The sequence below is a fragment of the Lutra lutra genome, chromosome 12 (genome assembly GCF_902655055.1).
Source record: "Lutra lutra chromosome 12, mLutLut1.2, whole genome shotgun sequence".
NCBI classification, from domain to species: Eukaryota; Metazoa; Chordata; class Mammalia; order Carnivora; family Mustelidae; genus Lutra; species Lutra lutra.
The window spans coordinates 2,642,400-2,655,530 of NC_062289.1; the positions used below are offsets into that span (position 1 = coordinate 2,642,400).

At 55.4% G+C, this 13,131-nt stretch overlaps 1 long non-coding RNA gene across 1 annotated transcript; it reads right to left on the reverse strand.

Moving 5' to 3' along the window:
* Positions 1 to 9,032: 9,032 nt before the first annotated feature.
* On the reverse strand, positions 9,033 to 12,852 carry LOC125082703 (uncharacterized). Its single transcript, XR_007122047.1, has 4 exons — positions 12,633 to 12,852; positions 10,165 to 10,331; positions 9,707 to 9,777; positions 9,033 to 9,173 (listed from the first exon to the last, which is right to left on the reverse strand). It is a non-coding gene; the product is annotated as an uncharacterized LOC125082703 (long non-coding RNA).
* Between the last annotated feature and the right edge of the window lie 279 nt (positions 12,853 to 13,131).

Genomic DNA, 13,131 nt, shown 5'->3' on the forward strand with positions numbered 1-13,131 from the left:
CCCAAGCACTCCTACTAAATCTGCGAAAAGTGAACTTGAACTTGACAGATAAGGTCACTACCTTCTGGGACCATTAAATCACCGACAGACGTCGCTCAGATGAGCGGAACGTGGAAGGGATCCCATCAGGAAGAACACACTTTAAAGAAACTCCTTGCCCCCAGGGTCCAAGTCCTTCCATTTACAAAATGGAAGCGTTGGGACAGAGAGGGTATTCTACTCATTTCTTTATTCACCCATAAAAAAGCATGTCTTGAGTATTGTTTATGAGCGAGGCCCTGGACACACCACGTCCACTCAGGAACCCAGAGTCCTGCATACGGGAGAACCTACGGTTACAACGAGCCGTGGGTCACACCGACCGTTCATTTACTCATGCCAAGAACACGTGTGAAGTCTCTGCTATGTGTCAGTCCAGGCAGACCTGGGGAAATCAGGATATTGGCGGATCACGTCCATGTCGATACCCTGGTTGGGAAATTGTACCGTAGCTTTGCAAGATGTTACATTGGGGAAAAAAAAAAAAAAGAGGGAAAAGCGCCCACACCCTTTCTGTGTAATTCCCAGAACAGCCTGGGGCTTCCACCGATCTTAACACGAGAAGTTTAATTGGGAAGGGGCTGCCCAGGGTCAAGTCATACCTGTTCTTGCCCTGGGATGTTGTGTGGGAAGACTTAAGATTGGAGCTGCTTGTGCCTGGGGAAGGGAAGCCAAGAGAACTGTAGAAGGATGACCCAGAGCCTGGCCTCATGAGGTACACGTCTTCTGCATTTCTTATTCTGCGGGACAATAACAGTTTCTCCCTGCGTAAGGTGCTTACTCCCGAGTTCTCTGTATTTGTGACCCAAACGCTCTGACTGACGCAGTCTGGCACATCCGAACTACCTCAGATAAAAGAATTATTGGAACAGGTTTACCAGACAAAACGGAGGACATGCAGTTACACTTTAATTTCAGATAAACAATGAATATTTTATATCAGTACACCTCCAATATGGCACGGGGGAGACTTACACTCAAAATTATTTGTTGTTTATTTGAAATTCAAATTTTACTGGGTGTCCTGTATTTTAATTTGCTAACCCTGGCTCCCCGCATCGGAATAGGGACAGATGTGCACGGCGACGGAAAGTCAGAATTTCCACACGCCTCATGCAATTCCCAATGGAGGAGGTGAAATTCATGATCTGTCATTTAAGGGAAATGCATTTTCCTCGTCCTAAGGCCACACTTGCCGCAGGTCGGACAACGGTAACCAAGGGGTTCTTCCTTCCCAGCTTCGGGCGGCGCCGCAGGCCAACGGCTCAGCTGCAGCGGCGTTCCGTGAGCAGCACGGCGGTGGGCGCTCGGAGGGACGCACAGCACGTCGGGCTCATGACTCTTGCCCCTCACCTACCTTCTCAGCAAAAGGTACAAATTCACTCTGAAGGCAGCGCAAACTGGGCCAAGAGAGGCCTTTTAGTTTTAAGTGAGGTTTGGTCCCTCATCGTGTGGGACTGGCCATTCTAGGATCTGAAATCGGGCTGCCATCGCTTCAAGAAGTAGCCAAAAGATGTTATATAATCCAAGAGTGGTTGGAAGATTTACAGGCCCTGCCGAGAACTCACCCACGGGGCAGGCGGGAAGTAGCTCCCAGAAGAGACCCGCGGGTGTCGCGGGCAGAGCGCGTGGCTGTTTCCCTGCTCCGCCGTGCGTGGCTCCGCGTCCCCCTCGCCACGAGGCACTGGGCTCTGCCCGTGACAAACAACTCGCACACGCAGTGTTCTTGGAGCCAGCTGAGACGTGTGCCATTCTCCACGCCACCTGCCTGAGAAGAAAATCCAGACGCGCAGAGGTTGCGTATGTCACCCAAGTGTACGATGAGGCCATCGTGAGGCTACGGGAAGATTTGAACCCAGGACCACCCCTGTGACCAGCAGGCTGCCCTGTTTCTCTCAGCTGAAGCAAATACAACTGAAATTACCACAAAAGCTCCGTATTTGTAAGACCTCGCTCGTCAACACCGCGGTCGGTTCCAGACCCCAGCAAACCCGACTCGGACACCAGCACACCAGCCCTGCTCGTATCACAGAAATGACGGCTGTTCAAAATAGCCACCCGAGAGTCGCCGTCACCGCTCACGGAGAGCGTGGCGCGGACTGTGCTGGATCCTTGCCGCTCTCCTCTAACCCTCTCGGCAAACCCGTGAGAGTCCCGTCTTTCACAGATAAGTCAACTGCAGTCGGGACAGAATAAATGATGCGTGGCTTGTGGAAAAAGACTGACGCCCACATCTTTCGGGTCTGCTGTCTGGCCCTTGCCCCTCAGAGCACAGGACCTCCCCGACAGGGTCGCCTCTCCTCTCCGAGGACAGAGCCGGGCTAACGGACTTAAGGGCAAGAGAAAACTCCCCTGGGGATTGCAGCGACTGCTGACACTCTCTTGCCTCCCAACCTTTTCCCTCAATATTTCCATTTATTGGGGGATACTGCTTCAATATTTGTAATTGATAGCCCAAATATCCTTTATCTTGCTCCCTGCGAACACTTAAATCAGATTAGAACTGCCAGCTAGCACACACACAGGACAGCACCCACCTGTCCAAGGTTTGGATAGTGCTAAGGAGGTCCACAAATTTGGAAGACGATATGGCCCTTACCCTGCCACCAGGGCGCCCCTCCTGATGCACCGTGGGTCAGCGAGAGCACAGGGTTTTGTAACCATGGAGACAAACTGAGTTTGAGAAGCCCCAGCATCCAGATTACCTTTCAAAGACGGCAAAGGGAAAACAACAAGCTCTAAAATCACTCAGTGCGCAGGAGTTTGTCCTCAGTGCACAGGAGTTAGTCCTCTGTTATCCAGACTTAATGAAACTAAAGATTCTGGCCGACTCAGGAGAGCTGTTACCCACAGAAATGTCCATGAGTCAGCCAACTCCCCCTAAGGGAGCTGAACAACAGGGAAGGATTCCTTCCCAAACCCTTCCAGGGCTCTTGCGTCCACTCTGTGTCTCTTTCCAGAAGGACGCCCCACTGGACAGTCCGTAGGGAAGGCTCTGCCCCCCTCAGCCACTGCACCCTTGCTGTCTTCCCACCATCGGAGATGATGTCCCCTAACTGGGAATCTCGAGCCAGTGGTGGCTTCGTCAAGATGGGTAAGGCCAAGGGACTGCCTAGAAAACATCTTTCCTGCTCACATTGTGTCATCCCAGCTGCTCCTATGGTTGTTACTGAGAGTTAGGCTTCCAGTCGTGGTCAAACCCAACAGAGACTGTGTGTCCTTTCCAGCCTCTGTGCCACAAGGAAACCGGGTTGGGGCCACACCTACTTTGTGTCCATTTCCAAGAGTATCTTGGGAAAGGTCACACGTTCCATTGGCTATTACAGTGTCCCCAAGGCCAAGGGAGCCACAGCCCTCCTCTGCACTCCTGACTTTGGCCATGGAGAGAGATGGACGGTGTCACCGCTACACTCAGCCTCATGGGCTGCTCTGGCTTTAGCTGTGTGTCAGTCCAGATGAGAACGTGGGGCACCAGGTAATTTCTTCAGATAATCTTCTTGGATGATGTGAGGAACTGGCCTGAGGTCCAGGGTGGCCCCAGGTACACCATGTCTGCCTGGGCTGAGGAGATGCGGGAACGAGTGGGCAGGAAGCCAGAGGGTGGGAAGGAGCGTGCACACCCACATTTCCTCGGGGACCCACCTCGCGTGGCTCTCCATGCCATCCTCGCGGCTGCTGGGGGCCAGACCTGACCTGGGCTCCCCCTGAGGACACGGCCTGAGCTTTGATTGCGGGAGAGTGTGGCTGAGGAAGGAGCTGGTAAGACAGCAATTATCGTTCATTTGTTGCTATGGAGTTTGTGCCGCCCATTCGGATCCATGAAGGTCTTGATAATTTTCAAGGCCCATTTATAGAACACGCTGTTCATCACCAAGTGCTCTGAAAGGACCCTCACTGGCTCCTGCGAGCAGACCCGCATTGGGAAGGGCGCTGCCGCTTCACAAATGAGCACAGGGCGTGCGCTGTGGGCCTGATAACTAAAATCAGGGACGGGGGGACGGAAAAGACATGTGGGGTGACATTATAGTTCTAACAAAGGGAACGTGGCTTCAGGCCAAACTGTGTGTGACATCAAGGTCAAAGGCTATCATGTGGTATCACTGAGGCTTTGACATCTCTGGGGGTCACGGCGGGGAGGAAATCATGTTTGAAGAACAAGATGGCTGTGGAGGACGACGGCTGGCAACAACTCTGGTTCTCAAATCTTCGGTTTCCAAAGAAACTATGTCGGAAATGAACCAAGTCTCAGGCCGGTCTTTCAGGTACCGGAACCTCCATTCAGAGCCTTTTATACTCCGTGAGTAATTGTGTCTAACAACGTTCTGTAGGCATCAATAATAGTGAGACAATACAGTAGTGTGAGCAATCCTCCTCTGGGCCGTTCTCTATCCTGTCCTCCTCTGGGTAAAGAAATCATGGTGGACTCGTGCAAAGTGATTGTCTATCACCGTGAAAATGAATGACCTAGAGTGATGAACGGCAACGCATGTGGGTCACTTGACAAGCAAACTTGAATAAAGGGTAGATTGCCCACAACCCCGCGCCACTTGTGGAGACTTCAACCGTGTGGAAGACCAAGCAATACACAGTTGAAGTAGACATAGCCAAGTGGGAAAACTGTGAAGGGCATTACTAAGTGAATGATGAACACACGGTTAGGGTGCGGTGACCTCCAGGAGAGGGAGGGGGACACAGGTCCCCGGAGAAGGACTCAGCAGTCCCGGTCCGGTTCTAATGCTTAAGCCAAGCAGCTGGGCTGAGCGTACCTGTAATATGATTCCTTGTATCTCATGTGTTCTTTTAAATCTTTTCTTTTGTGTTCACGAGCTGTAGTTTTGGCCTTTAGCTTGGGTTTTCCCCTCTCCCCACGATTCTCGATTTTTCCCCTTGCCCAGGAAGGCCGACCTAGCCCTCGCTCCTGCCAAGCAAGGGTGTAAACTTCCAGCTCCACAGAAAACAACTTGCTTGTGTCTGGGGGCACATTCTCTACTGTTTCGTATAATAGGATTATAAATTATTTCAAACCCTAATGATCATGATCAATAATAATGAGCAGAGCCAAGACCAGGGCCAAATTACCAAATTATCAAATATGTGTGTTTCTATCTACGATAAAACCACTGTGAGGCAGTGGTGGTGATGAGGATTTCTAAAAATTTTTCAACAGAACATGTTGGCAAAACAAACATACAAAATAAATTATCTATTTTCACTTTCTTCCTTTGTAAGATTTTCCCGGAGCACAAGATCCTATTAGAGACTATCCTACAGCATCCCTCCCCCTCCAGCTCACAGGGAGACAGTTATTTAAACTCACAAACACTCATCGCCCCAGGGCCTCATCCAGCCGCAAGCCCCAGAGGCCAGCCCACACCTCCCCTGCCTTCCCACTCCCTCCGCTGGGTCCCCGTTGAGAGGATGAACGAGCTCTCTCTGGCGATCAGTTCTAACACGAAGAACACAGATTTGGGATGAAGAGAGGCTTTCACTCTGCCGTTGTAATCTACAGTGTGAGCCTCCTCCTGTGTAAGAACCTTGTCCACTGGTGGGACAGTATGTTGTGATTCCCCGGTGAGCGGGTAGGACCCTAACTGGATTCAGTAACAAATATCAAGATCTGGGCGCAGAGTAGACTCTGACCTCGCTCTAGCATAATTTGCAAGGGGCGATGCTTGTTTCCTCCAGAGCCACTCCTTCCACCAAGACGCTCCTGCAGTCCCCCCAGCAGTGTTGGGGGAGGGCACTCTATTAAGGCGCCGTCCTTCTAGTAACACCTTCCGGCATTTGACTATCCAGGTGAGCAGGTTCTGAATAAGCAGTGGGGGCAGCGGTACCACCGGGCACACTCTTTGTACAGGAAGAAACCCAGATGGCGGGGGCTAAGGGCAAACCCCAATCTTTACAACAAGGAAACCCTCTTTGCTTCCCTGTAAAATAAGCCCCACTAAACTCCTTTTGGTTGGGTCTTGGGAAATGGAAGAGCTCAATCGTCTCAGGAAGTAGGCACACACCTTCCCCAGGCGGCCTTCCCTCAGCTTCCGACCACCTTGCTCTGGAGCATGGGTGCTTCCCACCTTGGGGTGCCCACAGCTGCCATCGCAGAATCAGGATTCTGGCTGCGACTAGAGCAGCTGCCTCTGGCTGACTTCAGCCCAAGAAACTCACTGGCATGATGTCGAGTAGGGGGAGGGTCGCAAAACTGACCGAGGACACAGAAGTCTGCCAGGAACTACAGAATTCTGGAAGGTCAAAGAGCCCTCTCTTTGCATGAGAAGTCTGGCCGAGATTCTAGAACTGGACAACGATGCCGCGACTGTGAGCAGACTCCCAGCGTCACTTCCCGCCCGCGAGTCAAGGACCTGCGTGGGAGCCTCTAGTAGGTGCCTCGCAGGTCTGATGCCCAAGTTCAGACCACAAGGGCAGAAGAACAGAGGGTCACCGCGTGTCCCTGGACCCACTGACATGGCCCACCTTGGGGATTCTGCCCAGACAACAGGGTATGGCGGCAGCCCACTGAATCTGTCCCGTCAGCCTCATGAGATTCACACACACACACACACACACACACACACACACACACACACGCTCTTTGCCCCCAACGTTCGTTTCCAAGAGCAATGACTGGAACACGCGCCGCTCTCCTTATCTCAGGCGAAGAAGGCACTGGCTCCCTCTCTAATGGGTGATGGCCCAAAGCCTCAATGGTGGCCGACCGCGTGGCCGTCCGCGTGGCCGTGGATGCTGGGTTGCTCAGGTTCCATTCACGAGCGTCCCCGCTGCTCCGACACCCTCGAACCACACCGCGCCGGTGTTGCCTTCCGCCGGCGTCTCAAACGGCCGGGACGTCCTCATGCAGGACGGCTCCCACATGTTTGCTCTTGAGGAATCCGAGAGCTTGGGGGTCAACTGTGTGCACCTGTCCTGCCAGATGGTAGCGAGGATGAGTGGGCTTTTCCATCTGTATCTGCGTCCTGTGGTTACTGTTGCAAAATGCCCCCCACCCCCCCACAGCTGGGGGCTTAATACAGAAGAAATTTACCCTCGAGAAGCTCTGGAGTCCAGAAGTCCAAAATCAGGGTGTCGCCATCATTGGTTCCTTCCATGACCCCGAAGCAGAGTCTGTTCTCCTGTCTCCCTCCAGGCTTCCAGGGGCTCTGGCCATCCATGGTGTCTGTCGACAGGTAGACAGGTCTCCTGTCCCGGCCGGTGTCACCACCTGGCCTTTTCCTGGGATCTCTGGCTCTCTCCTTCTCTTCTTTTTCGAGCACTGGGTCACTGGGGCTCTTGCCGGTTAAACGTCTGACTCTTGGTTTCAGCTCAGGTCCTGATCTCAGGGTGTGGGATGAAGCCCCTCATCGGGCTCCCTGCTCAGCAGGGAGTCTGCTTGACATTCTCGCTGTCAATTCTCGCTGGCCCCCCTGTCCCAAAATCCAGTATGACCTTATTTTGACTAATTACATCTTCAAAGACCTTATTTTAAATGAGATCACATTCCGAGGTTCTGGGAGGACGTGAATGTGTGGGGACACTACTGAACCCGTACAGAGTCACGCAGGCCTGAACTGGGGTGTCTGCCCTGCCCCAGCTCTACGACCTCATCCTCCCCACCCCTGGCAACAGTGTGATGGTGTATATGTCAGTTTCCACAGACTGTCCCAGCTGCCCGCTGTGATGCGGATACTGTCCCCATCCGCTCTCAGAAGCAGAAGCGTGAACAGCAAACCACGCCGTCCTGCCATGCTTGATGGACGTGCACTGACAGACAAGGAGCCCTAACTTCTATTATTAGAAGCAGCAGCAGCCAGCGACGGGGTTGCACATTTGGGACCAAGGCTTCCTATAACCCGGGAGGGGAAGGCTGAACCCGCAAATAGTTCGCAGCCGTGGTTACAACCAAACAAGGCCCTTCGTGCGCGGGTGTGTACGAGTGTGCGGGGCGTGGGACGGAGGGTGAGTCAAGGCCCTGGTTGGGGCCCCCAAGGAGCCCGTCCTCACAGCGAGGCTGACTCTAGGGTGACACGAGGTGCGTGGGCAACAGCGGTGAAAAGGCAGGGCTGAATCCTGTGCACCAATCTCTCTCCCGGCCGCGCACCATCTCGCGACAGAGTGACCTCTAAAGTTCGCGGAATTCATGAGCCTTAGCTAGACATTGCTCAAGGTTCATTACACACAGGAGTGGCAACTGCAGCTTTCTGAGAGGGACAGACGGACTCTGAACCTTAACTTCCCTTGCCCCTTTGTCAAGCGACTCGGTTGGACTCGCCCGCTGGTTCCCAGTGATCCTGGAATGCGGGCATCAGAACCAGCCACCCGTCTGCCAAAAACGCAGTGTCCAGGGCCCCCAAACCACACCTGTGGGACAGCAGTCTCTGGCGCAGAGCTCCGGAATCTTCTTTTTAAATACCATCCCTTGCGATCCTTGCGCATTCCCCGAAGCCAGAGAGGCCACCTCCAGGACGCTGGGCCTGACGGGTATTTAACACGAGTTAAAGAAAATGAAACTAGTTCACCTAGTTTCTAGCAGGCACTCCAAAGGTGTTTCTTGGTGAAAAGCTTATAATCGTATATTCTACTGCGTTTTACTTTATGGGATCTTCTGAGAATTCAGAAGAGAAAAATCAGTGAGACATAAAGATTCAAGAAGTCAAGGTCTTCAAAGCAAGGCGTAACGGAGCAGCCACGTGTGGCCACGTGCTGAGTGAAGCAGGAGAACGACCGAATCAACATGGTTTCGGGACATCTTGTGTCTGATGGTGGAGACGGGGTACTGGGGCAAGGAGCACAGGAGACCAACGGGTGGGACACAACACAAGGCAGAGAAGTGGAACTCGGGAGGACGGGGGCAATAGAAATGTTAAAGGGGCGCCTGGGTGGCTCAGTGGGTTAGTGTCTTAAGGTAGATGCTTAACTAGCTGAGCGCCAGGAGCCCCACCAGAGATCCGTGTTTTTAATGAGGTTTCTGAAACCGGGACGAACCTTCAGCACACATTAGAGCACAACACGAGTACACCGGATCATACCGCGAGCCAGAAGGAAACGCGATGGGTCCACATCGGGTGCTGCCCGGAGTCCGGCAACGCCGGGGAGCAGAGGTTCGGCTCATTGGTCTGTTTGGGTGGCTTTCCGGATAGTAACTGTTAAAGACGTGAAGAACAAAATTATTAAAGCGCAGCACCACCGCCCTTCAGGCTCACGGACGGACGTGCCTGTCCACGGTTACTCTTCCAGTTCAGACCTGAACTGCATTCATGTCACAAAATAATGTATCTAAGTCTCTCCCTCATGCCCCGGGGATTTCGGTTTCGGATCAGATGGTGCTTCTGCTCTGCACTTGAGGTCAAGCAGGAGGAGATTCCTTTTTCCCTGGAAAAGAATCCTGGACTCCGGGCACATTGTAGTTCCTCTTTCATTTCCAAGCACTACTGTGACATTTATAAATGTAATCCCCTAATTTGGTGAGGAAACCCAGCCCCCCATCTCTAAGGCTCTGCCTTCTGTGCAACAAAGCCGGCAGGTCAGACCGCAACCAGGGGGTTTCTGACTCCCCAGACCTTTGACCACCCTCTGTCCCCTGGGCTGCAGCTTTTCAGCTAGGAAGTTAAAGAGAAGAAAAGCACAATATTTAAAATTCAATCACAAGTGTGCCCGTGCGTCATTAAAGACAGACCTTTGTCCTGTTGCTTTCTGGACTTTGAATGTGGATTCTTCTTCTTGAGAGTACTGTTGTACTTTGTTCTCCTGGAAAAAAGGAAAAGCCTTAAGCACCCTAAAATGAGGCTTTCACCTGATACTAATTTTCTTCTTAGTTATAAAGGCTATTGTTTGTTTGAACAAAGAGGGATGGGAGCTGTTAGTAGCTGTTTACATGACAGGAATGAGGGCACGGAGGGAGGAGGGGAGAGAGCCTTCTTCATTAGGAAGGCCGGGACTTGGATTATCACAGACAGACAAGCCTGGACGGAAGGGGGCACCGGATTTTCTTATTCTTTCCCTGCAACCAAGACACTGTATTTATCATGTTAACCGCCAATAACATGTTTTAGACAGCTCCAGGTTAGTGTTAAAATTTAGATTAAACAAGCAGTCGGGAGTCTGATTTTTAAAACAACAACAACAACAACAAACCTTCCTACAAGTCCACGCCGGCGGGTTCGCAGTCACACCACCATTTTGTGTGGAGCGGAGGCATCACACGCAACACACACGCCCGAGGTGCCCATCGCCACGTGGGTCCGAGTCCCCCAGGGAATCCTGGCCTTTTGGGAGACCAAAGCATCTGACACAACACAGGCCTGCGATGAACATTTGCAGGACAAAGGCTGAATGAATTTCACTTGAACTGAACATGACTCCTTTGTACCTGCAGAATTCACTCTCCTTTCAGCGACCTGAAGTTTTGCCGAAAGGGTTCTTCGGAAATCTCAGAGCAGAAAGGTTTCCAACGCTTCAAAACTCGCTGGAAACCTCTCCAGTCAGAGCAAGAAGCCCAGTTAAGCCCTACGCTCCTAGCCTTAGTCAGAATACTTTTATTTTTACAGAGACGAGCCGTCCGTGTGAATAAGGAACCGTGACCTCATGTGACAGGTACTCGCCTGCTACCCACTAATTTGACATTAGACCCGATCCTGTGTTTGTTTCAAATTCAGAGCACAGGAGACACGAGTCAAAAGTGTGTTTTTAATCTCCGGGGAACAAACTAAGAAATGGGAAGGGGAGAGTAACGGGTGCAGATTAAACAGGCGGCAGGGGCCTTGTTTTTAACTTAACAGATAATCAAAGTATTCAGTGAAGGCGTGACTTGTCAGCCGGAGGTTCCTCTATTGTCCCCTGAACCAGCCAAGGGGGTTGTGGCCCGAATTCCTTTCACCAGGGAATGCGTGTTGACCATCCGAGCGCCCTCATGGAAAGGCACACAATTTTCAAACGGGAAAAATTAACACGGCGCGTTCCCAAAGCCTCCACCCCTGTATTTGTCTAGAACAGAACACGCTGCCTTTCAAAGGGCCCTTTTCCTCCAGGTGGAAACACTGCTTCGCGGCTCCCGAAGGGCCGCCAGGAAGCACTAGCGCATCTCACTTCTCGAGTTTCAGGAGCAAATCGCGCGGCGCACGTTGTCGTGAGGGCGGGGACTCTGCGGGGTCCTCTGCCTCCCCATCGTGACCTCACTCAGCGGGTTTTCTCATAGGACAGTCTTTCCGCTACAGGTGCGCGGCCGAGGATGCCCCGGGCAGGGCGGCTGCTTGCTGTGACTGCACCTGCCTGTTTGCTGAGCGCCCAGGGGTGCTGGGTGGGTGCTGGGTGCTGGCCGGGGCGGAGCCCTGCAGAAGGGGCTGCAGAGAGGACGGTCCTGGCGCGGGGACTCAGGCCCACCTCTCCCGGGCCACCTCGAGCTGGGAGGGCGCGGGCTTCTTCGGGACGCACAGTCCCCTGGGCGAGCCCCCGCCTCCACGCCGCCCTCCAGAGAGGGTCGGCAGGCTGTGCGCGCGGGCCTGCGGGCGGAGGGCGCCGCACCCGCAAGGGGGCGCGGGCCGGGCCGGGCCGGGCGCCCACGGGCGCCTGTGCCGCATCCCGGTACCCAAGGGCTTAGTTCGCGCTCAGACGTCGTGTTGTAAAAGCGAAAACCGGGAGTGTCGCGTGTCGTCGCGCCCACCGCTCCCCGGCCTGTCGCCGCGAAAGGTTTCCGGGTCGCGAGGGGTCCCAAAGCCCCGGCGGGCGCAGCCCTCGGCCCACTGCATCCCCCGCCGCGCCCCCGCCGACAGCCTCCCGCCCCCCGCCAGCAGGGGGCGCCGCGACCCCCCACCGAGACAAAGGCCCGCGGCGCAGCGGGGCGTGGAGGCCGCCCGGGAGGGGGTGGGGCGCGGCGCTGGGGCCTCGGGGGCTCCGCCCCGCCCCGCCCCGCCCCGCCCCGCGAGCCCTGAGGCCGCCGAGGGCCGACCGCCTGCCAGCGCCGCCCCCTTCCCCGGGTAGGAGGAGCCGAGCGCGGCTCCCAAGCTCCGCATTGTCCCAGGGACGCGTCCCCGCGCCCGCGCGCCGCCGTCCTCGTGGCCCCCGCGCCCCGGGCCCCAGCTCGGCAGCTCTGCCTGGCGCCCGCGTCTTCTCCGCGGCCCCTGCGGGAGGACAAACAGGAAAGTCCTGAGCGCGGCGCTTCGCTTCGGTGCCGTCCGCCCCCGCGGGCCCCCGCCCCGGCGACTCCCGGGCGGTGACCTCATTCCGCGCCCCGAGGTGCGCCCGCCGCAGCCCTGCCCGCCGCTCCCGGGCCTCGCCGGCTGTTGGCGCGACGGCGCGGGCCTCCGGGTCAGGCTGCCGTCCGGGGCCCGAGAACTTCCCGGCGCCGCCGTCGCTGCGGCCCCGGCCCTGCCACCTACCCCCGCGGTGCCCCGCTCCCTCCGTCCCCGCACGCGCCGCCGCGGCCCGTCCCCGGCAGGTCCCGACACTGCCCGGAGGCGGGAGCCGATTGAGGCCCGAGAGGCTGGTTAAGGGACGCGGCGCGAGGCCCGGGGTCCCGGCATGTCCCCGCCGGGTCGCGCTCCGACGCCCGCGACTCCCCAGCGAGCCCGGGTCACAGGGCAGCCCTGGCTCCTACGAGGCCGCACCTGCGCGCACCGGAGGCCGCTCGGGCCCTTTGCCGGCCTTTGTCAACGCGGCCCCCAGCCTCTGCCCGTTTCCTCCAGATCTCTCGGTCCCTGTGCCCGCGCTCGGGTCCTCCCTAACGGACGGCTGGGGGAGGGAAAAGAGAAAAGGCAAGTTTGGGAGTTAGATTTCCTGTGTATGGGCGGTGCGTTTCAACAGAAATCCAGAAGGGGAAAAGGAGCAGAGCACCGGCCTCTGCGCACCCCTCCCCTCCCCACCCAGGCTGCCGCCGCCGCCGCCGCCTCCGCCGCCGCCTCCTCCTCCTCCTCCTCCTCCTTTTCCTCCTCCTCCTCCTCCTCCTCCTCCTCCTTTTCCTCCCAGCCAGGGCTGGGACGATCTGAGCTCTGCGATGATGACATCTGCATTGGATACATTTTCTTTTTCTTTTAGGATAAAAGTTTTATTTCAGAGAGAAGCACAAAGCCACCACTGTCTTGAACAGACCAGGGCTTCTCCAGGGCT